Source organism: Amborella trichopoda, chromosome 4, assembly GCF_054954075.1.
Source record: "Amborella trichopoda isolate Santa Cruz 75 chromosome 4, AtrichopodaSantaCruz75HAP2 v2.0, whole genome shotgun sequence".
Lineage (NCBI taxonomy): Eukaryota > Viridiplantae > Streptophyta > Magnoliopsida > Amborellales > Amborellaceae > Amborella > Amborella trichopoda.
In genome coordinates, this window is record NC_142339.1 from 10,037,314 (window position 1) to 10,059,714 (window position 22,401).

A 22,401-nucleotide genomic window follows, 5' to 3' on the forward strand; every position below is an offset into this window, starting at 1 on the left:
CCAAGTAGATTTGAGAGGTTTTTAATCATTGTTCCTAGCTAATTGATTCACGAAGGTACATGAAGATTCCTTCGCCATATTTGTTTTGTACCATATGTGAGATAAGCATTCCGCTGTTAACAATGGATAAGTGATATTTACTTATTTCCTCCACTCTAGCCCATCATCTCCCCTTGCGCCCATGGACAATACCAAACAAATCCACTCAGACTCGGCCAAGTTTCTCCACTCATATCAAGACAAATCCACCCAAACACTCAAACAAATCCACTCAGACTCGGCCAACTTTCTCGCCTCATATGAGGACAAATCCACCCAAACACTTAGATTCGGCCGAATTTCTCGTCTCATATCAGGACAAATCCACCCAAACCGCCCATACAATACCAAACAAATCCACTCAGACGGATGAATCCACTCAGACTCGACCAAGTTACTCACCGTCAAATCCACTTAATCTAGGCCAAGTTACTTGCCTCTTGCCCATACAATACCAAACAAATCCACTCAGACGGATGAATCCACTCAGACTCGACCAAATTACTCACCGTCAAATCCACCTAATCTAGGCCAAGTTACTTGCCTCTTGCCTCATGTCAGGATGAATCCACTGAGACTCGTCCAAGTTACCAAGTTACTCACCGTCAGAAACACTATTAAAGGGCCTTAATCCCCCATGATCGATGAATTACAAAAACATTATAGAACCCCAAATTGTGTTACACAACCCACTCAATCTCTTCCAGCACGCAAATATCACATCCTATTTTATAGGGCTACAAAACGTTGTGGTACCGCCTGTGTATAGGCTGTTTAACAGATGTGCTTATCCACAGTCAAAGATATCATCCGGATATCATGTTGTTCACCAGATATGCATATCCATAGTCAAAGAATCTATGCGGATATCATGCTATGTATACAATTAGTTGTTTATATTTCCACGCTTCCCCTCGATCTCAAGATGCTTTTAAGAGAGAAATTTGTGTTTGGACAATATAAAATAGCCTTTGAAGCAAAACAAAAAACAGAAAAAGCTTGAGCAACACCAAATCAGCTATCCTTAGAAACCCACACCTAGAATAGAGCAAACCCGCATAATTGCAAATCAATAGGCCACCTGGAAGCCACTTGGAATGGAATAGAGCAAACCGTATAACTAAATCAACAAGCTTTCGAAATAGATAGGATCAAACAGGAACAAGTATCAAAAAATTGACCATCAAACGGGAGGCATAGGATGCACTGATGGTGGAGATGATCAACTGGTGGTGCTGCTTTCCTCAAGGGCAAATGGTAGAAGCTTCAGATCAACAAATAGCGGAGTTTCAGATCCAGCTGACATATTGGGGCAAGCCAAGAGGGAAATATCACATCCAACTAAAGCAATGATGAATCAAGGAGAGGAGCAACCAATTCTCTCTCTCTCTCTTAAATGGAGATCTTAACAAGGCAGCAACCAACTCTCTCTCTAGACTTACGAGAAAAAAGGTTAGAACCTGCCTGACACCTGACGAGACAATAAAAAACTGAGCGACATATTTTTTCTCTAAAAATAAATTTTTTTCAACCGAACAAGATCAATGAACCAAAACCTTGCTTTAATACCATGTTAGAAACTCTATTAATGGGCCTTAAGGCCCTATGATCGATGAATTACAAATGCCCTATGAACTGTATTATAGAATCCCAAATTGGGTTACAAAACCCGCCCAACCTCTTTTAGAACGCACATATCACACCCTATTTTATAGGGCTACAAAACGTTGTGGTAGAGCCTTTGTACAGGCTGTTTAACAGATGTGCATATCCAGGGTCCAAGATATCATGGTACACAAGTGTCATGGTGAGTTAGAAAACATTGGCTGTGAAATTTGTCTAAAATATTTTACCTTCTTTACTCGAGTGAACTAATCCCTAACTCTATAATACTTCCCGTCATTTCCAGACCTCAGAGACATTAGATGGTTGCTTCAATAAGGCAATAATTGCTCTAGAACTTAAATAGAAGATCACGATTTTATTAAGCATGAAGATTAGCTATGGAAGTCTTCAAAAATATTCCCTAATTATGTTCCAAGGTGCTTAATATCCAAGATTACCATGATGCCGCCGAAGTTCACATATACCACAAATCCTGCAGGTCTGTCATCGACCCAATCGAGCATGCTAGTATCAATGCTCCATAGGCTGGAGCCTATGGAGCCCAATTTGGAGTCGGTGATGGCATGCTGGCATAGCATGTGTCCAACTGTGTACAAGACAGGGACCTTAGCATGCATAGCGTCGAGCACAGGTTCTTCAAAGGAGTCAAAGGTGTTGAGGATGACTGCGGTGGATTTGATGGCACATAAAGTATATCTTTATAGGTTTATGTGACATTTAAAGATCTTATGAGTGCTTGTAAAATGAAATGATATAGTGGAATATGAACTCAGTGGGAGTTGGTCCCTCGTGAATCATACTATGCAAATGATATTTGCATATATCGAACTGTGCTTGACGATCTAGGCCAATCGATTGGAAAAAACCCATTTTACTTGTGCATAGAGAGCAAACCAAGAAGGGTTCTAATGGGAAATCCCTTGATGAGGTCGACGCATATGCCTGGATGAGTGAGCTGAGGAACTGTGTGACCCTTGTATGTGATAGTGGCCTACAGAGGCAAGGGCCAAATCTCTTCCATGTGCCATCACAAGGCATGCATATGGATAGATCGTTCAAGAAAGCAAGTAAGTTACCTTCAGGGTGAAGCGTATGTATGTGCTAGAGATACCCCTATGCGTCATAGAGCTGTGGTCGCATTAAGTCTAGATGACCTAGACTCTTCTCTAGGGGAGGATCTGTAATCCATAGAATGAGATTGCCACCCCTTGGCTCATTAGCCAGACTTTAGTGACTCGCTAATCAGCCCCTGCTTGGACTGTAGGTCATGGGAAACACTGAGTCGGTATGATAAAGAAAGTATGATATGTAATCCACAGTTGAAGGTGGAGTGCCCCATGATTGTTGATTCAATTCCTAAACCATATGAATTTTTTTTCCAAATTAATTTAATTGTGTTTGTTTTATGATAAAAATTATTTTAGAATTTTTATTTGAATTTTTATTAACCCCTGAATATTTTATTTATAATTTTTGGAGTTATAAAATTAAAGATATTAGTTTTACAATAGTTTAAATATTCAAATAATATTTTAAATTTTTTTTTTAATTTGAAATATATAAAAATATCATAGGGATCTATTATGTACATGGGCCCACCATATTTCTAGAAGGTGGGTCCCATAAGTGCCTCCCCTCCCTTGGGTGGCACGCCCCACCCTTTATTCTCTTTTATATTTTTTTGTGATATGGCTTGTGGCCATATGGTTGGAAGATATTGACTAAATATTAACTTGATATATATTTGAAAGATTTTTGTGGAAAGATTGAGTAGACTTGTGCTATTTTATTTATGCACAATATTTTGACTAGATTTAATTTATTTAATTTCTATTGATAGGAAAATGGTTTAAAAAAAAGGGATAAAATGCACATTCCATAAATCTATAGAATGAATGGCTCAGATCTATCACCCCACAAATCACCCTTGATCGACGGTCCATGTTTAATATCACTTAAGAGGTAAACTATGAGAAACCCTAACATTGTTCAAAGCCTATAAAAATTGATTATCTCTACTAAAAAATATCTACACCTTATCTCTTATACCTAATTTCATATTTCTCTCTCTTACAACTCTCTCTCTTTCCTTTCTTTAAGGGGCAGACCCCACTCTCTCTCCTCTCCTTCTCTCTAGATCTTCTCTCCCCTAGCCATAGAGGGGGTACGCCCTAGCTCTCCACTTTCTCTCATCTTATATGCTAAGGGTTGGGAAGTATGCCAAAATATTTTTTGGGTTAAGATCTAAGCTTGATGAATTACAAAAGGGTTATTTGTAATAGTTTGGCCAAAATTTACTTTTTCGGTTCAAGATTGAAGCTAGACCGTTGATCCGCACCATCGGATGGTGGTGACTCGGTGTAGAGTGTAATAATCCCAGTTGAGATAATCTTCGGCACTCTCCATTTCATTTTTCATAATTTAATCTTTTTATTCTCAAGCATAAGAAGTGGCATCAAGGTTTTTAAGATCTTGGATTTGTTTTTTTTATGTGAAGCATGAGTTATTGTAATAAGACTATTTGTTATGATCTTTGTCAAAAGAAAAAGAAAAAAAAGGGGTGAAAGGAAGAAAATAAAAATTTATATTCCATGGAAAGATCACATTAGTCTTTCTTTCATATCCAAGTATATCATGTACGACCATCAATGAACAAAACAAAATATATATATCTCATTTTGGATAAAATTGGAACAGGACCCCGTACATCACTATGAATAAGATAGAAATTTGCAGTTGATTTATTTACTCTAGTTGGAAAAAGAAAACTGGTGTTTTTATTCAAAGAGCAACTAATACCAAATTTATTGATAGAATTTAAAACAAGTGCTTTATTGAGCAATGAACCAGAACAAAATGAAGAATCTAATTTATTTGCATTCGCATGACCAAGTCTCCGATGGAGAAAAGAAAGAAGCATAACGGTTTAATTTCTCCAACTTCAAGAAAAACAAACGACCAATTCTAAGCCCTTTCCCTTTCACTGTCCCAGTACGTAGGTCTTGTATTATACAACCATCACGAGAAAATTAAATATTCCAACCATCATCGACAAGTCGGCCCACAGAGATTAGATTAGTAGTTAATTTAATAACTAAGAGAACATAACGCAAATGAAAATGTGTACGTGGGGAGACAGAGAGTGATAGATTATCAGTACTAGTAATATTCAGTGTCTCCCCATTAGTAGTGAGAATCCGACTATTACCTTGATATGGTTTAGTACATGCTGGACTTGTATGCACTCCAGTCATATGGTTAGAGTTACCCGAGTCAATAAACCAAAGGGGATTCACACTTGGGGATAGGTGAGAGTTCATACCAGACAAACCCATAATAGATTAAGCAGAAGAGATAGTCGTAGATAATGAGTTTTATACCAACTGTCGAATATCATCGTATATAGATGATGTCTAGGACACTGTCATATTTGGGTCATGAATAGTACTTGATGGAGGGGTCTCAACCATTAATCCCTTTGATGCATCATTAGCAGCTTGGTATACTCTCTAAAAAGGTTTCCTTGTATCTAATTCCTAGTTGCTTCGTATCTCGACACTCTACGATAATATGCCCAGGATGTTTGTAATAAGTACAAAAAACTTTCTTCTTGCAATAGGATGCTATATGATCATACTCTTTATATTCATAACATTGTAGCGAAGATAGGCCCTTTTTGTGATGGCTTTCCTCTAGCTCGTTGACCCACAAAGACAAACTCTATATCCTTCTTTCCCTCAATGGTTGCTTATGTCGTAATTCTCGTCTCCTCTTGAAGTAATTCACTCAGAATGGCATCCATATTGGCTAATGTTTTGCAATTTAAATTATTGGCTCAAATGATCTTATATTCTTGGCGCAACTTCATAAAAAACTACATCACCTTCCTGTCATCATTTGTCTCCTTTATGCTTTTAATGCAACAAGCACTGGTGATAGCCTTCAAGTTTACAGATTCATATTTTGTCCACAAGTTCATAAAACCAGCGCTATATTCCTGGATGTTTTTCTCCCCTTATCTGTAGGTAAACATATCGTACACAATTTGGAAGGGAAGATTTGATTGTTGATAAACCTTTTTCAAATATTCCCACATTTATTTCGCAGTGCGGAAGCCTCTCATTGTACTTCTAATGTCCAGATCTACAGAGCCTTGGAACCATGAGACAATTTTGGCGTTGTTGATCTTACATTATTGGGTATCTTTAGTGTTGGGTATAGCAGGTTCAGGTTCAGTTCCATCAACATACCACCACAAACCTTTCTCTTCAACAAAAAATTGAATGGAAGTGCCAATCGGGATAGTCTTTTCTATCAAGTTTTATGGCCAATACATCTCTTTTTTCAGAAGCCATAAGCAAATGGTGGGAGCACCCATAATTTCAATCAAAAGACTAAAGCCAAAATCAAAACACTGACTTGAGAAGTACCAGCTGGTATTCCATTTCTTTTTTTTTGGTTGGCTCAATGAGTTTAATTCAAAAGTGCCTCTCTTTAATTTCTCTCTAAATAAGAAGGCTAGGATTGATGTGGGTATCGAAACAACCCTCAAGATATAAAAATAATAATACCCGATTGAAAGCTTGGACCAAACAATAAAACAGAGGAAAAACAACTTGTAACAAAAAAAATACATGGATTTGTGACGGTGAACAAATAATAGAAATGACAGTAATCAATTTGAGAACCCAAAACCAAATTAGAGAACCCCACACCAAATACCCAATCCCAATACTTGACCAAATTGGATAACCCCAAACACTAACTACACCAATCAACGAAGATCTTCAACTATCTCTACATAACCAATTAGGATTAACAAGTTATCATCAAAATTTTAATCCTATGTAATGAGCTAAACCTATCATTAGTACACCAATGACTCACATAATAGGATGTCATCCATGCATTCTTACAATTTGATAAAATATATTTAGAAATTAAATAATTTTGTACATCTATAATATAAAAAAACAATTCATACAAAGAATCTAAACACATCACTGGTTTTTTCCTCTAGTCACATTGGGTTTTCCCTACAGTGCATCCTATAAAAGCTCCAAAATGGATCTTAGTATATGGCATTGTCTCATGTCAACCATATGAGACAACATGGCTTTCGTACCATTATTGAAAAATAAATTTTCGAGATAAAAAGGCTTAAAAGGCCACATTTTCAATAGTATCATCTAACTTTAAGTGCTATTCTAGTTACTTTTTTAATGTTCAAAATATTTTTTATATATTTTTGTATGCCACATAAAATATACATTAGATAAACACGACTCTTTAAACAAGAATAAAAATAGAAATAAAAGTTAAAACAATTTTATAGCCATAGGATATAGCCTTATTCAATGTGAACAATTTTGTTTTTGGTAGATCAGTGGGGAATACTGGCCCTTTCTGTTTTTAAAAATAATTTAGTGGTCCTTTAAATACGTTTGTAGAAATGAAAACCTAGACCAATAATTGAAACTCAAGTGATGCTACCACCACAACCTCAACCCCATTCCCGTTTTCAATGTGAAGAGTTGGAATGGCTGTTGTGCACCCTTCTACTGTCCACGTAGCACATGAGACTTTCCATATAAGGAATCAATTCCATCACTAGCAATAACCACGATATACCACCTTTATTTAATATTTTCAAATGAGGCCCATGGAAATGTGGATTATTGTGGAGAAGAGTGGGGCTTCAATAGCCTAATTTTATTTTCTTTTGAGAAACAAAAGATTTAGACTCAGTTTCAATAGTCTAATTTTATTTTCTTTCGAGAAACAAAAGATACAGACGCATTAGGAAATAGACAGACGTGCATAACATGGGCGAAGTCGTACTATTTTTTCTTGTCGTTTTCTCTCTCAACTGAAAAAAATATACCATAAAAAGTACAAGAAGTTCCCACAACCAATAAAATAAAATAAAAAATGCCAATTCAGACACCAGGAATCACGGAACCTGACCCGAATATCCAATTTCGAAAATTCATTATTAATGTTAATTACCTTGTATACGCCGTTGTTATTTAAGAGCGTGTTAAATTTTCACCTCTTGTGGACTTTTCAATTGATAGCATATTTCCAATCTTTATAGCAGACACCAGAAGCCACTTCCATGTCTTTAGCATTACAAAAGGGCATTATACACTCTTAAGAGAGTTACACAAGGACAATTTGAATATTTTGTGAAAAATATCAATAAAATGATTAAACCATCTTAAAAAATAATAAAGGTGTCGAAATGACCTTTAACATCTTTTTAGTGTTTCAAAGATTAATTTGACTTATGTACCTCCTCGACAACCTTCCTTAAAAGAAGTCAAAATTTCCCCTAATCCAAGATGTAACAAAGAACAAGTAATGACTTTTCTCTAATTGAACCTCAATTTAAGTGAGTCAACTAATTTTAATATTCTTGCTTGTTCCGGCATCCAAACTCATAAGATGTTTATTTTAATTAAGGGTCTTGTTCTAGGTTTGGAATCCAAAAAAAAAAAAAAAGCTGGGTATTCTACACCTTTTGGCTTGGGTGACTCACGTGGGCAGGTCATAAAAATGCTCATAGTTGTTCTAGGTTCCATATTTGGAAAATAATTTTATTTTAAAGAAAACCACTTGTTACAGGAAAAGGGTTGAAGTCGTGGTGGCAGCACACCTCATATCTCAGTTGCACATTTTGGCTTTTATTCACACTACCTAATTTAAAAACAGGTAGGGGCCGATGATCCCCACTAAATTACCACACAAACAAAAAAAATAAAAATAAATAAATAAATCCTTACGGGTTTGAAACCTAAGGAGGGGGTAATAAGTTCATTTTGCTCAAGCGATACAAGTGGGTCAAGATAGCAAAATGTTATAACTAGTTTACAATCTCAAAACAAGGGAATTTAGATATTTTGAACAAAATTTTAAATTACATAAATGAATGAGTACTGCAAATGGTTGATATAATTGCCGTTCTAAAATATAATAGGGATTGTCCCAAAAAAAACAAAAGCACTAAACCTGTGACCCCTTCAATAGCGGTACATCGTTTACTAGGGCATCGAAATTAGTAAGAGAAGAGCCTCCACATTGGATTGCCTTCTTACATTCCTCCTTCCTCTTCATGGCTTTCTCTCTCACTTCTTTCCCTTTTCTCGCTTCATCAACTCCCTCACCTGTGCTTCCACTTCATGGCTTTCTCTCTCTTCACATTGTTATCTATCTCCATCCCCATTCCGTGCAAGCAAAGAAACAGTTTGTCTGCTGCTCTGTGAAGAATGGCCAACATATCATCGGGACCCCGCTGCTCAGGCTCTCGATAGTCGAGTTCCAGCATTTGTGCGTTAGGAACCCACCCACCGTTGGGTGCTGGAGAACTCGCTCTTGCTCGCACCAGCTTGCCAAAAGGCTCCTCTCCTTGGTATCCTTGATTAACGCTTCGGGGATCATGGTGCCCTCGCCACAAACTAGGTCGGGAGCCCACTGTTGGCAAGCCTCCATGCAAATTCCTCGAGCTGCTGTGGGGTTACTATCTGTTGAAAATAAATCATGAATTGGGCAATGGAAATTAGGGATGAATTATTTACTATAAAATGAAGTATGGATGAACAAAGTTTAAGAGTGTCAAATTGATTATTTATGACACTAATATTAGAGTTACTGCAACAGCAAAATAAAATTTATTAATAACAGCAACATGAATATAAAGTCTAGAGGGTTTCTATTGCAAGACACTCGTAAATATGGCATACTATATTGTCCCCAAAGACATTCTCATGTCTTACATTGTTCCAAAATTCGAACCGGCCTAAACAACCGGCTAAGGGCCAGATCTGAGTAACTAGTATGCCGGCCAGTTCAACCGGTCTAACCGAGCAAGTCCCAGCGGGTCCAAAAATATTAAAAATAAATAAAATAATATAGAATAAATTAAAAAAATATAAAAAATATACATATAAATATTATTAAACAAAGCATATCCAAATGAAGTTAAAAAGTAGAGTAAAAAATGGATTTCAAAAAATCAATTTGTGCCAAAGATATTTCCAAAAGTTTCCAAATCAAATGGGAAAATATGAAAATAAGTATTTTAAACCTTTACCGAAAGGATAAAAAATATTAAAAAAATACATTTCAAACAAATCCCTTATTTTTTGACATTTCATATATTTTATTTTGAATTTTTATTAAACACATAAAACGCCCAGCCAGACTACCACAACTGGCCAAAACCAGATTGGCCCAGTGCTCAGTTTTCGTTTAACCAGCTGGTTCCGAGTAGGACTGGCTGAGTTTGCCAACACCTGTTATCAACGGACGGTGTTAGTAACTCAAAAATCATAGCAAACAAAATTATACTTTTATACATTGGTCCTCGGACCCTAAATTAGGTACAATACGACAAACTTTACATATATGTAAAAACTTCCCTGCTAGCAAAAAAAACTGCGCCTAACCCACTTGTTTTTTTATCCAAAATTGCCCCTATGTCAACATGAAATATGATTTGTTTTTAGTTTTTTTTATTTTTTTCATTAGTAGGGCAGTGCGGTTTGACCAAGGTGTAGTTTTGAAAAAATAAAAAAAAAGGATTGACTAACTTTTTTTGTAATTTTCACAAATAGGTGGAGAATTTTGTATTTTACCTAAAATTTTAGATCTGTACATAAATCGCTCTATTTTTTTATAGATATTTTTATATATTTATTTATGTATTTTTTGAAGCGGCACGAATTGCCCCAAGGTACTCGGGTTGAAAAATAGTGAGTCTGAATAACTCAGGACTCGAAAGGTTTTAAATCATTGTCCCTAGCTAATTGATTCACGAAGGTACATGAAGATTCCCACACCACAATGTTTTTGTACCATATGTGACATGAGCTTTCATATGCTTACAATGGATAGGTGATATTACTCATTTCGTCCACTCTGGCCTATCCACTCCGCTTGGCATACATGCAATACTGAACGAATCCAGTCAACCCGGCCAAGTTAATTGCCTCGTTCAAAGATGAATCCACTCAGATTCGGTCAAGTTAGTCACCTCATACAATCTCAGAATCCAAGTGTCATGGTGAGTTAAACACTGGTTGTGAAAGTTGTCCTGAATATTTTACCTTGTTTACTCAAGTGAACTACTCCCTGACTACATAACACTCCCCGTCATTTCCAGACCTCAGAGACATTAGCTAGTTGTTTGAATAAAGCAATAATTGCTCCAGAACTTAAATATTAGGATCACGATTTTCTTAAACACCAAGACAAGTTATGCAATTCTTCAAAAATATTCCCTAATTATGTTCCAAGGTGCTTAATATCCAAAATTACAGTGATGCTGCCGAAGTTCACATACACCACAGATCATGCGGGTCTGTTGTCGAGCCAATCCAGCATGCTAGTGTCAGGGCTCCATAGGCTGGAGCCTATGGAGCTCAAGTTGGGTTCGGTGATGGCTTGCTGGCATAGCATGTGTATTGGTCCAACTGTGTACAAGGCAGGGGCCTTGGCACGCATAGCATCAAGCACAGATTCTTCGAGGGAGTCAGAAGTGTTGAGGATGACTGCGGTGGAGATAAGGGGCAAAATTGAGCATAATGTCGCCCATATCGGTGGTTCGGAGGAAGCTCAGCATGTCTCGTAGGCGTATTGGCGGCATTGATTGGATCCAATTGAGGGGCGTCTCTAGGTAGCCATTGCTTAGTTGGCTAGCGTCTGGATAAGTGAAAGCCAAGGAGAAATTTAGGACGAACCATGTGCTATAAATAGGATCTGTTTATTTTCACCCAATTTACTAGTACCTGCATTACCCCTTTTTTAGTAGTTCACTGGGGAAAGGGAAAGGGTCCCCTACCTATTATAGCAGTAAAACTCAAGACCTCATAGTCCTTAGACTACCATTTTTTGGGTTGTTATGTGGAAAAAGTATCCCCCACCTACGATAGAAATGAAAGCAATATCACATTGTATCATTTCAATATCCTCTGTCTCTCTCTCTACCGTACCAGTGTTAGCAAACAGGAACAGAGAATGGAACCCGGCCATGGGCTGGGTCTGGGTACCCAACACTACTTTGAGTAATGACCCTAACCGGGCGGGTCCCGTCCACATCAAAAGGGTTAAAAAAAAGAGTAATTTATGTATCGAACCTAAATAAATAGGAAAAATACAAAATGCTCCATTTATAGCTCGAAATTACAAAGAAGATCGGTAAACTCGCAATATGTTTTTCCAATATTGCCCCTTGGTCTGAAGATGGCATCCTCAGATCGAATTTAATTCGTTTTTTTAGTTTTTTTTTTAGTAGGCCAGTGCCCTAAGTTTTAGGGGTAGTGCCAAGGCAGTCCAAGGTTGGCATCGTCGGACCGCTTGGAATTCCACGTATCAAAGAATATAAGGCCATCCTAGGATGGCATTCTCAAACCCGATATGTAGTTGACAAGGCAATCCGAGGATGCCAACCTCGGACTGCAAATGAAGTTCTAAACGGTCCGAGGATGCCAACCTCGAACTGCAAATGAAGCTCCAAGCTGTCTAAGGATGCCAACCTCGGTTTATGTTATTCACGTCACACCAGGAGGTGCTCCGAGATTGGCATCTTCCGACCGTTGTTTTTTTCTAAAGAAATAATACTATGGGTCCGAGCATTCTAAACTTGGACCACTTGGGCACGACCCTAAAACTTGGGATAGTGCTCTACTAAAGAAAAAAAACTAGAAAAATAATAATATTCTAATTCGATCTGAGGATGCCTTCCTCGGACCGACGAGAAATTTTGGGAAAAATAAAAAGTCACACGTTGATCGACCTTCTTTGTAATTTTGGGCTATAAGCGGAGTATTTTGTATTTTTCCTATTTTTTAGGGCTATAAGTAAATTACTATAAAAAAAAACATAAGAAAAATCTTTAAAAAATCTCAAAAATATAAAAAGCATGTTTAAAGTATAATAAATAAAATACAACCAAGTGTGATTAAAAAAGTAGTGAAAAAGTGGATTTTGAAAAATTAACTTGTACCTGGAGTATTTTAGAAATAATCCAAGAAAGATGGAAAAATGTGAAAATAAGTACTAGTAGTAAAAAAAACTTCCCAGAAAACAACATAAAACATTTAAAACTATTGCACACAAATTTCTTTTTTTTTTTTTTAATTTTTAAATCTCTGAATTTTTTTTGTTAAGTTAGGGTGATAATTGGCCAAAACCGGCCACTGTTAGTGGCCGGTTCGCCAGGTCCAGGATGGCCCAGCTAGTTTTGAAAACAGGGGCCTCTCTCTCTCACTAATAGTTCCACAAAAACAAACACCAACGAAAAGCCACAAGTTAAAAGAAAACTAAACAAGAGCTTCCAATGCAAATCACGTATCAGCTCATGGAAGCCAAAACATAAACGATGGTTTCTTATGATCATATATCATGTATGTTCCCTCACCTTTTAAAGGCTTGTACCCTCTCTCTATGAGCTCAGGGTACTGAAGGTAAGCCCATAATCCACAGGCACTCGTCGTAACACAACCCTCGGGATCCCTAGCTCGTCGGTTACTGTCCGTGTAAAATTCATGATCCCATCCGAAATCACGCAGCTCACAGGGAGCAAATCTTCTGTCTCGCCACAAGCTCCCTAAAAGGAACAAGGCAGCTAAACCTGTAGAATTCATATTAATTCTTAATTAATCAGTATAGTGATTGTTTATCTTAAAAAAGCGAAAAATCAGTATATTGATTTATATTTTTGTGACCGAATAAATTTATTGAAAAACATAAAAATGTATACAACATTACTAGTGCTAAAACAAAATCCCAATCACTAAAATGTGTTGTGTATTGTGCTTAATCTTGAATCTTTTTTCGATATACTTGACCAGTGTTCAGAAAATCAACTCGACCAAAGTACTGAGGCCCTGTTCGTGTTCGAGTAAGTCAGGTGAGTTCATGTCATGCTTAAAAAAAATTGGTTGGGACCTTCTCAAGTGATTGAGGCGTCAAATTTGTGTCTGAATAAATTTTTAATAAGAAAAAGAACCTTCTTTAATTGTTTAATTAAAACAAAGAACTGCGTACTTTTCAATTAAAAGAAAAACCCTCTAATTGTTTAATAAAAAAGGAACCCCCCCCCCATTAAGACGACTCCTAATTGTAGGGACGTGCATAATACATTTAATTGTTTCATAAAAAAAAAGAACTGCGTATTTTTTTAATAAAAACGGAACCCCATTAAGACTCCCTCTAATTGTATCTAATTGTTTAATAAAATAAGAAACTCTTATTTTTTTAATAAAAAAAAGAATCCCCTTTAATTGTTGAATATGTCTTTGTTTTTATTTTTTTTACCTCGCTGGATTCAGGCGAGTTTAACTTGCCTGAGAAATTTTCGTCGGCCAAGATCCGGGTGACTTGGCCTAGTCATTTTTCTGTACTCTCGGTAACATTAACACCAGAGGAGCCAATCTCTCTTCCTACTTCCCTTTAACCCATCTCCCTCCTCTCTCTCTCTCTCTCCATAATTCAATAAAATACCGTGATTTGCGGGACTTACAAAACCTTCATTTTGGGTCTCCTTTAAAAGGGGTTTTAAATTTTTAATTTTCATTTTTTGACATTAACCAATGTTCAAGTTATTAACCTTTGTCGATTTACCAAAGAAAAACAGTCATGAAAATATTCCCCAATTTTAATTTACCTGGTGTAGTAGCAAAGATCAGGGACACTCTGCGTAGCCTCGATTTCAATTGGCAGGAGGCCATCGGGGATGGACTCGAAGACAAAGCCATGGACGCCCATCGATGGGTCGGGTCCTCTTGATTTGAGGAGCCTCTTGTGATTGTATTCGCTGTTGACAAAGGTTATGTGGAAGCCTCTGGCATGAAGGAGCTTGGCCAGCTGCATCATAGGGATTATGTGCACTTTTGCAGGGGCGGGGACGCACACGGCGTGGGGCTTGTGCTCGTATTTGGAACCCATTTTTCGATAGCGAATTGTGGGTCTGCAAATTTAAGATCTCACTCTCTTTTCCTATATCTAATATATGTAGAAACGTTAGTGTATGAGGTGGTTTGTGAGGGTGTATGAAAAGAATTGGTACATATAGGAGCGATGCGATCATGGTGAACTGATTTCTTAACGCAGGTTGGTTTAGGCAAAGTTTGGTCCTTGAAGAGAACTTTCCATCGTGGGAAAGAGCTTTTCAAGGGAAGAGAACGACTTTCTTAGGGCACAACTTTTTCATGCACAACTTTTTCATGAAGCCAATGTTTTGGAATCCGGTAATTTCTGGTCTGCATCGTCGATTTGGATGGGAATTAGTCGGGATCGAACTGGGTCAAGGATGGTGTGGGTCTCAGACCTGTTGTCCCATAAAAACTCCTAAATATTTTTTTTTTTATTTCTTTTTTTAAGCTTGTCTACTGTTTTCGGAGGTGCCCTAGAAATTCCCATCCCATTTTATTTTGTCTCATTTATTTTTAAATATTTTTTAGATCACCAATTCAGATCCGATTTGAATCGTCGATTTAGCGATCCGACACAAATCTGTGGGTAAATAATCAATTCCATGAGTTTAGAAACATTATATGTGACAAACATAGGAAAACTATAGTGTGGTGGAACTGAATCTTTTGGAGATTTCTTTCAAACAAAACAAACGTCAACCTTGAGATACACATCTTATATATAACATAAAAGGGAAAATTATAGATACTCTACCAATTTCAACTTTCTACATAACCTACCCCGCAATACTTTTTGTATTATATCCTAAACCCCTATGCTACTTTTCTTTGTATTTATCGCAGTCAAATAATCAATGCATTTTATATTTTTTAGGTTTTAAAGTTTTACCTCTCTTTCTACTGAAATTTTATAGCCTTCTTCAATTCCACCTCTCTCTCTCTACCGAAATTTTTATAACCTGCTCCTTAAACCCCCATCTCAAAATGCTTCATGCTCTCTGAAACATTCTCCTCCTCCTCTTCTCTCGAGCTCCAATTTGATTGTCGAGCTTGGCAAAATGACAATCATTCCACTCTGATATATCAACGTTTGGGTTAGAGCAATTCAATGGCCCTGACCTATTAGCCGGTGTGTTGTGCCTTGCAAGTGAGTAGCTCTTCAATAGAGTGCGGCAAAACTCATTTCTGGTAAACTCTGATATATCAACGTTTGGGTTAGAGCAATTCAATGGCCCTGACCTATTAGCTGGTGTGTTGTGCCTTGCAAGTGAGTAGCTCTTCAATAGAGTGCGGCAAAACTCATTTCTGGTAAATCTAGAGAGAAGATTAGACTTCCCAACGCCTGAATCTCCAATCAAAACCGTTTTGAATAGATAATCATCTGGTCTGCTTGCCATTTGATTTCAACCAAAGAAAGCAAATCCCAAGAAAAAGAAAACAATCTCAAAGGAAATAAGACGACCAATAAATTTCTATGCAGAACTAAGGGAATAAATAAAAAGAGAAAGAAAGGAAGAAATGGAGAGTGTTGTCTTTTGGGTCCCAGGTGTAGAGAGAGATCGAAATGGGAATGGGGTGCAGTAGTTTCTCTCTCTATTCTGGCGACTTAAATGAGTTTTTTTCTCTCCGATTTTTCCAAAAAAAAAAAATTCTTTCTTCTTTACAGGTGGGGATTCCTATATCTTTATGATGAACCGCTGAAACCACTTCAGTTGAAGCATCCTTCATAGAGTCACACCCTCCATTACTGAACAAGAATCCTTCTTTCATGGGGCTCTGAGTATCTCATGTCAGCCAATACTGATTCCACATTGTTTTGTAAATGAATATGCAAACGAAAAAGGGGATGTTAAAAATGTTAAAGTGTATTTTCTAGAAATTATGTTAGCTTTTATTTTATTTTATTTGAAGTGATGCAATGAGTGTTATTTGTAATATTGTGTAATGGGAAGTTGTAGAACTAATAAGTAGTTGGTAGTATTTTTATAAATAGGTAGTTATTGCTGTGAAAAGTATTCTGGTAAATGGGTAGTTTAATTTTAATTGTAGGAACCTCTATTTCAAAAAGAGGTATGTGGTCGGATACTTCGATTTCGCCATCTAGGTGATCCGGATCTAGGTGATCGGGTAATACGTGTCTCGGATTCAGAAGACTTAGGACCTGAAATCGCTCTCTCGGGAACCTTGTTCACAAAACAAAGGCAGGTGCCCAATTAGTGAAAGAGGAATTTACTCGTGAGGTGGGGACTAACCTCACTTGGGTCCGTAATTTACTTGGGCTGACTCACGTTGGCGCTCTCTTAGATCATGACAGAAAGCCTTCCAGCTGCTTCAGCTAGTTAGGAATCGCCTCCCTTGACCTGCAACCTCCCTGTTTTCTACACAACACTATCATGTTAACTTGCAAGACTAGTAGGCTGAAGGACCCACCCTTGTCTTAGGGCAATGCACATTCATATGGCAGAGAAGATGAGAAGTTATGATGATGAAGAAGAAGGTTCGAATAAAAAAAGAAAAGAGAAGATGACTTGATAAGGGGACGAGACTAGCATGATACCTGGATCAGTACAGTGACCAAGTTGGAGTGGTAGCAAGACGAGCACGGTAACTCAAACCAATGGGCATAGTACACAGGACCAGCACGACGGCAATACAACTCGACAGCCAGACCGCTATGACAGTGCTAGACTAAGTATGTCCTTTAGTCAAGCAAGAATGAGGAGAAAAGAGAATGAAGAGAAGGCATGATATGACGAAGAGGGAGGGTCCCGATGATGTTAAGATCGCCACCCACTGCCGTCAAGTACCAATGTCGCGGCCCCTAAATGGTGTTGGACACTGCTACTCACGGCGAAAGGGGTAGGCAGTGAACTTCAGATAGCGTTAGGCATCATCGTTGGCAACACGAGAATGTAGCACATCCCTCTGCGGGTTGTGATAGCTTCTTGTGAAGCGCACGACAATAGGAGAGGGATGGGAGAGAAGCGTGCAGACGGCGATAGGCACTGAGCGCACAAAAGAAGCCCGCGGATGGCGATAGGCAATGAGCTCATGAAAGTAGCTTGCAGACAGTGATAGGCACCGAACGCATGAAAGAAGCTTGCGGACGGCGATACGTATCACCGTCTGCGATAGGCACAGGATGTACGAGAGAAGCTTGTGGACGGCGATAGGCATCATCGTCTGCGATACGTGCGAGACGCAAGAGAAGCCTGCGAACGATGATAGGTATTGTCGCATTGCAGGTGGCGATAGGCATCATCGTTTGCGATAGGCGTGCAACAGGATGAGACCCCTGCAGGCGGCAATAGGCATTGCCGTCTGCGCTTACGCAGGACGTTGAGGATACGTCTGCGGACAACAATGAGTAGCGCCATTTGTGAACTTCGTTGAGAGATAGAGACAAATAAAGATAGGAGGAAAGAAACTCATGCATAGCACTACCATCGCCATGCACGACCTGCAAAACCATAGGAAAGGAAAGAAAGAAAGAGGCATGCACGGCACTGCCACTGCCGTCCATGGCCTCTGAGAAAAAACTCAGATGAAGGAGAAGAAAGAGAAGAAGAGAGAGAAAAAGAGAGGAAAGAAGATAAGAGAGAGAAAGAGATTTACCTTAAGCCCAGGGGTACTGACCTAAAAGTTTCTCTCTCCTTGTCTCTCTCAAAACATGACCCAACAATAAAAAGATACGGAAATTTTATTAAGCAAAGTTCGGTCCATGTATAATGATAGTACGTGATATATATAGAGTTTTGCCCAAACAGGGGTGGATTTGTCAATATTAAACCCAATTATTGAAAATTAAGATTTAATTGATTTGCCCCTTTCTAACAATTGGAAAAATTCTAAAACAGTCCCTGCTGCTACCTTAGAACATGCGTGATCTTTCATTGATGATCTGAGGTTGCTCTGGTGCCCGTTTGTCCGAAAGATGATTGTTTTCTAGTAGGGCTCGGCATGGCGATCGATTTGATACCAACTTCGAGCCATAGATCGTGTTTTTGAGCCACGATCATGTGACTTGAAAATTAGATGAATCTTGCTAACTTAGGCATTGCCGTCTGCGCTTACGCAGGACGTTGAGGATACGTCTGCGGACAACAATGAGTAGCGCCATTTGTGAACTTCGTTGAGAGATAGAGACAAATAAAGATAGGGGGAAAGAAACTCATGCATAGCACTACCATCGCCATGCACGACCTGCAAAACCATAGGAAAGGAAAGAAAGAAAGAGGCATGCACGGCACTGCCACTGCCGTCCATGGCCTCTGAGAAAAAACTCAGATGAAGGAGAAGAAAGAGAAGAAGAGAGAGAAAAAGAGAGGAAAGAAGATAAGAGAGAGAAAGAGATTTACCTTAAGCCCAGGGGTACCGACCTAAAAGTTTCTCTCTCCTTGTCTCTCTCAAAACATGACCCAACAATAAAAAGATACGGAAATTTTATTAAGCAAAGTTCGGTCCACGTATAATGATAGTACGTGATATATATAGAGTTTTGCCCAAACAGGGGTGGATTTGTCAATATTAAACCCAATTATTGAAAATTAAGATTTAATTGATTTGCCCCTTTCTAACAATTGGAAAAATTCTAAAACAGTCCCTGCTGCTGCCTTAGAACATGCGTGATCTTTCATTGATGATCTGAGGTTGCTCTGGTGCCCGTTTGTCCGAAAGATGATTGTTTTCTAGTAGGGCTCGGCATGGCGATCGATTTGATACCAACTTCGAGCCATAGATCGTGTTTTTGAGCCACGATCATGTGACTTGAAAATTAGATGAATCTTGCTAACTTAGGCATTGCCGTCTGCGCTTACGCAGGACGTTGAGGATACGTCTGCGGACAACAATGAGTAGCGCCATTTGTGAACTTCGTTGAGAGATAGAGACAAATAAAGATAGGGGGAAAGAAACTCATGCATAGCACTACCATCGCCATGCACGACCTGCAAAACCATAGGAAAGGAAAGAAAGAAAGAGGCATGCACGGCACTGCCACTGCCGTCCATGGCCTCTGAGAAAAAACTCAGATGAAGGAGAAGAAAGAGAAGAAGAGAGAGAAAAAGAGAGGAAAGAAGATAAGAGAGAGAAAGAGATTTACCTTAAGCCCAGGGGTACCGACCTAAAATTTTCTCTCTCCTTGTCTCTCTCAAAACATGACCCAACAATAAAAAGATACAGAAATTTAATTAAGCAAAGTTCGGTCCATGTATAATGATAGTACGTGATATATATAGAGTTTTGCCCAAACAGGGGTGGATTTGTCAATATTAAACCCAATTATTGAAAATTAAGATTTAATTGATTTGCCCCTTTCTAACAATTGAAAAAATTCTAAAACAGTCCCTGCTGCTGCCTTAGAACATGCGTGATCTTTCATTGATGATCTGAGGTTGCTCTGGTGCCCGTTTGTCCGAATAATGATTGTTTTCTAGTAGGGCTCGGCATGGCGATCGATTTGATACCAACTTCGAGCCATAGATCGTGTTTTTGAGCCACGATCATGTGACTTGAAAATTAGATGAATCTTGCTAACTTAGGCATTGCCGTCTGCGCTTACGCAGGACGTTGAGGATACGTCTGCGGGCAACAATGAGTAGCGCCATTTGTGAACTTCGTTGAGAGATAGAGACAAATAAAGATAGGGGGAAAGAAACTCATGCATAGCACTACCATCGCCATGCACGACCTGCAAAACCATAGGAAAGGAAAGAAAGAAAGAGGCATGCACGGCACTGCCACTGCCGTCCATGGCCTCTGAGAAAAAACTCAGATGAAGGAGAAGAAAGAGAAGAAGAGAGAGAAAAAGAGAGGAAAGAAGATAAGAGAGAGAAAGAGATTTACCTTAAGCCCAGGGGTACCGACCTAAAATTTTCTCTCTCCTTGTCTCTCTCAAAACATGACCCAACAATAAAAAGATACAGAAATTTTATTAAGCAAAGTTCGGTCCATGTATAATGATAGTACGTGATATATATAGAGTTTTGCCCAAACAGGGGTGGATTTGTCAATATTAAACCCAATTATTGAAAATTAAGATTTAATTGATTTGCCCCTTTCTAACAATTGGAAAAATTCTAAAACAGTCCCTGCTGCTGCCTTAGAACATGCGTGATCTTTCATTGATGATCTGAGGTTGCTCTGGTGCCCGTTTGTCCGAAAGATGATTGTTTTCTAGTAGGGCTCGGCATGGCGATCGATTTGATACCAACTTCGAGCCATAGATCGTGTTTTTGAGCCACGATCATGTGACTTGAAAATTAGATGAATCTTGCTAACTTTGGATCGATAGTGTGCTCATTCCTTAATGTTTCTTTGTGATTTCTTCATTGTACTACACTGAGCATGCCGTCACGGTCACGTGGCAACAAATACTGCTCGATTTCGTGCCCGGATGAAGATTTCGCAACTTTTGAGTTTCTATCGGAATCTGAAATTCCAGAGCGGGAATTTGCACCCACTTCATCGGCTTCGTGTGAAAACTTTGACCGTTTATCATGCACGGTTTTCAGACCAATGATAGCCATGGACCTTACACACTCGATGAAACTAGTTTCACATCGATCGAGTTTGTGAATGTCATGATTTGACTGATCGAGTGAGGTGTGTCGATGCTGATTTTCCTACAACTTTCTTCACAGATCAGCAACTTCTCTCTAGCATTTCTTCGTGCTCGGGCGTCGTCACGGGGCATGCCATATATCAAAATGCTCATCTTGATGAGATGAACATGCTCACAAAATTTGTACGCGATCTGAATCGAGACGAGTGAGATGTGAGGGTCTCAAGTCACTATTCATGACTGTCCCTTTAATGCAGTTTAGTTGTAGGGTGGCCGCACGGGAATAGTGTGCGAGTCCCCTTGTTTTGATCTTTTACCCATAACTTCTTCCTAGAGTGTCCGTTTAAGTTGAAATTTGACCCCTAAGGGTTTTCAACAGTGCTGGATCCAATGACACTTCTCCCATAACCGTTTGATGCTTTGAATATAGGGCTCCAGTTATCGAGGTCCGTTTAAGCGTGCTAGAGGTTGATTCTATTAAAACTGTTTCTCAATCTGCACTGCCTTAGACATGTCGGATTTCAACTAAACTTGGCAAAATACTTTTAAGAGTCTTGATGAAGATCTTGACCAGTTTTGGGTCCATTATGAGACTGTCAAAATTTCCTTTGTTTGTCAGGCTTTATTAACTGGATTCTCCGTTTTATTCCGTATCGAGGACCCATGGTACTGAAAAATGTCTTCAAACTATATTCCCCACCGAATTTTCTGCTTTGAGAGAAGCTAGAAGGATAACATTCAGAAAAAAAATTTCTAGATTTATTTATTTGTTCTTCTTAGCCACAGGACCACGTGAATGCCGAGGAGATCTACACAATGCTGTAACTAGGATGCTCAGACTTTTGGATGCAATATACAGGTCCATCCATGCAGACTTTAGGGGGAGAAGAGACTTTGAGGGATATTTTGTTCATCGCCCTCACCCTCAGGGCGATTATGAAAGTTTAGGATTTTGTATGGACCTTGTTGGTCAAAATCGGGCCTATTTGGCGGCCAAGTGCTATGAGCCTTTGGTCGGCGTTGTTTGCTGCTACACCAGGTTTGTTTTTGACAATCAAGGTACCTTTGTGGGCCCTCATCCAGTCGGGTCCAGTTGTGGGCTTTTCGTTAGCCTGTCAGCTAGGGAGGGATTTTAGCGACGCGACCTCATGGCGAGGCCTCACCCTGAAGTCTCTGGCAGGTTTCACCCCAACTTTGTCAGTTTCTTGCCTTCATGAGAATTTTTAGCATTTTGAACGG

General features: G+C 38.7%; 1 long non-coding RNA gene and 1 pseudogene across 2 annotated transcripts in view; one reads left to right on the forward strand and one right to left on the reverse strand.

Annotated features, from left to right (window-relative positions):
• Positions 1–1,029: 1,029 nt before the first annotated feature.
• On the forward strand, positions 1,030–3,052 carry LOC148782259 (uncharacterized). Its single transcript, XR_016053203.1, has 2 exons — positions 1,030–1,491; positions 1,949–3,052. It is a non-coding gene; the product is annotated as an uncharacterized LOC148782259 (long non-coding RNA).
• Positions 3,053–8,763: 5,711 nt separating this feature from the next.
• Positions 8,764–22,401, reverse strand: part of LOC18442946 (uncharacterized) — a 42,502-nt pseudogene continuing 28,864 nt past the window's right edge. The window contains exons 6-10 of the transcript XR_016053282.1: positions 14,333–14,635; positions 13,085–13,297; positions 10,984–11,367; positions 9,851–9,959; positions 8,764–9,188 (exon numbers count right to left, since the gene is read on the reverse strand). The product of XR_016053282.1 is annotated as an uncharacterized LOC18442946 (transcript). The remainder of the gene's footprint in view (positions 9,189–9,850; positions 9,960–10,983; positions 11,368–13,084; positions 13,298–14,332; positions 14,636–22,401) is intronic.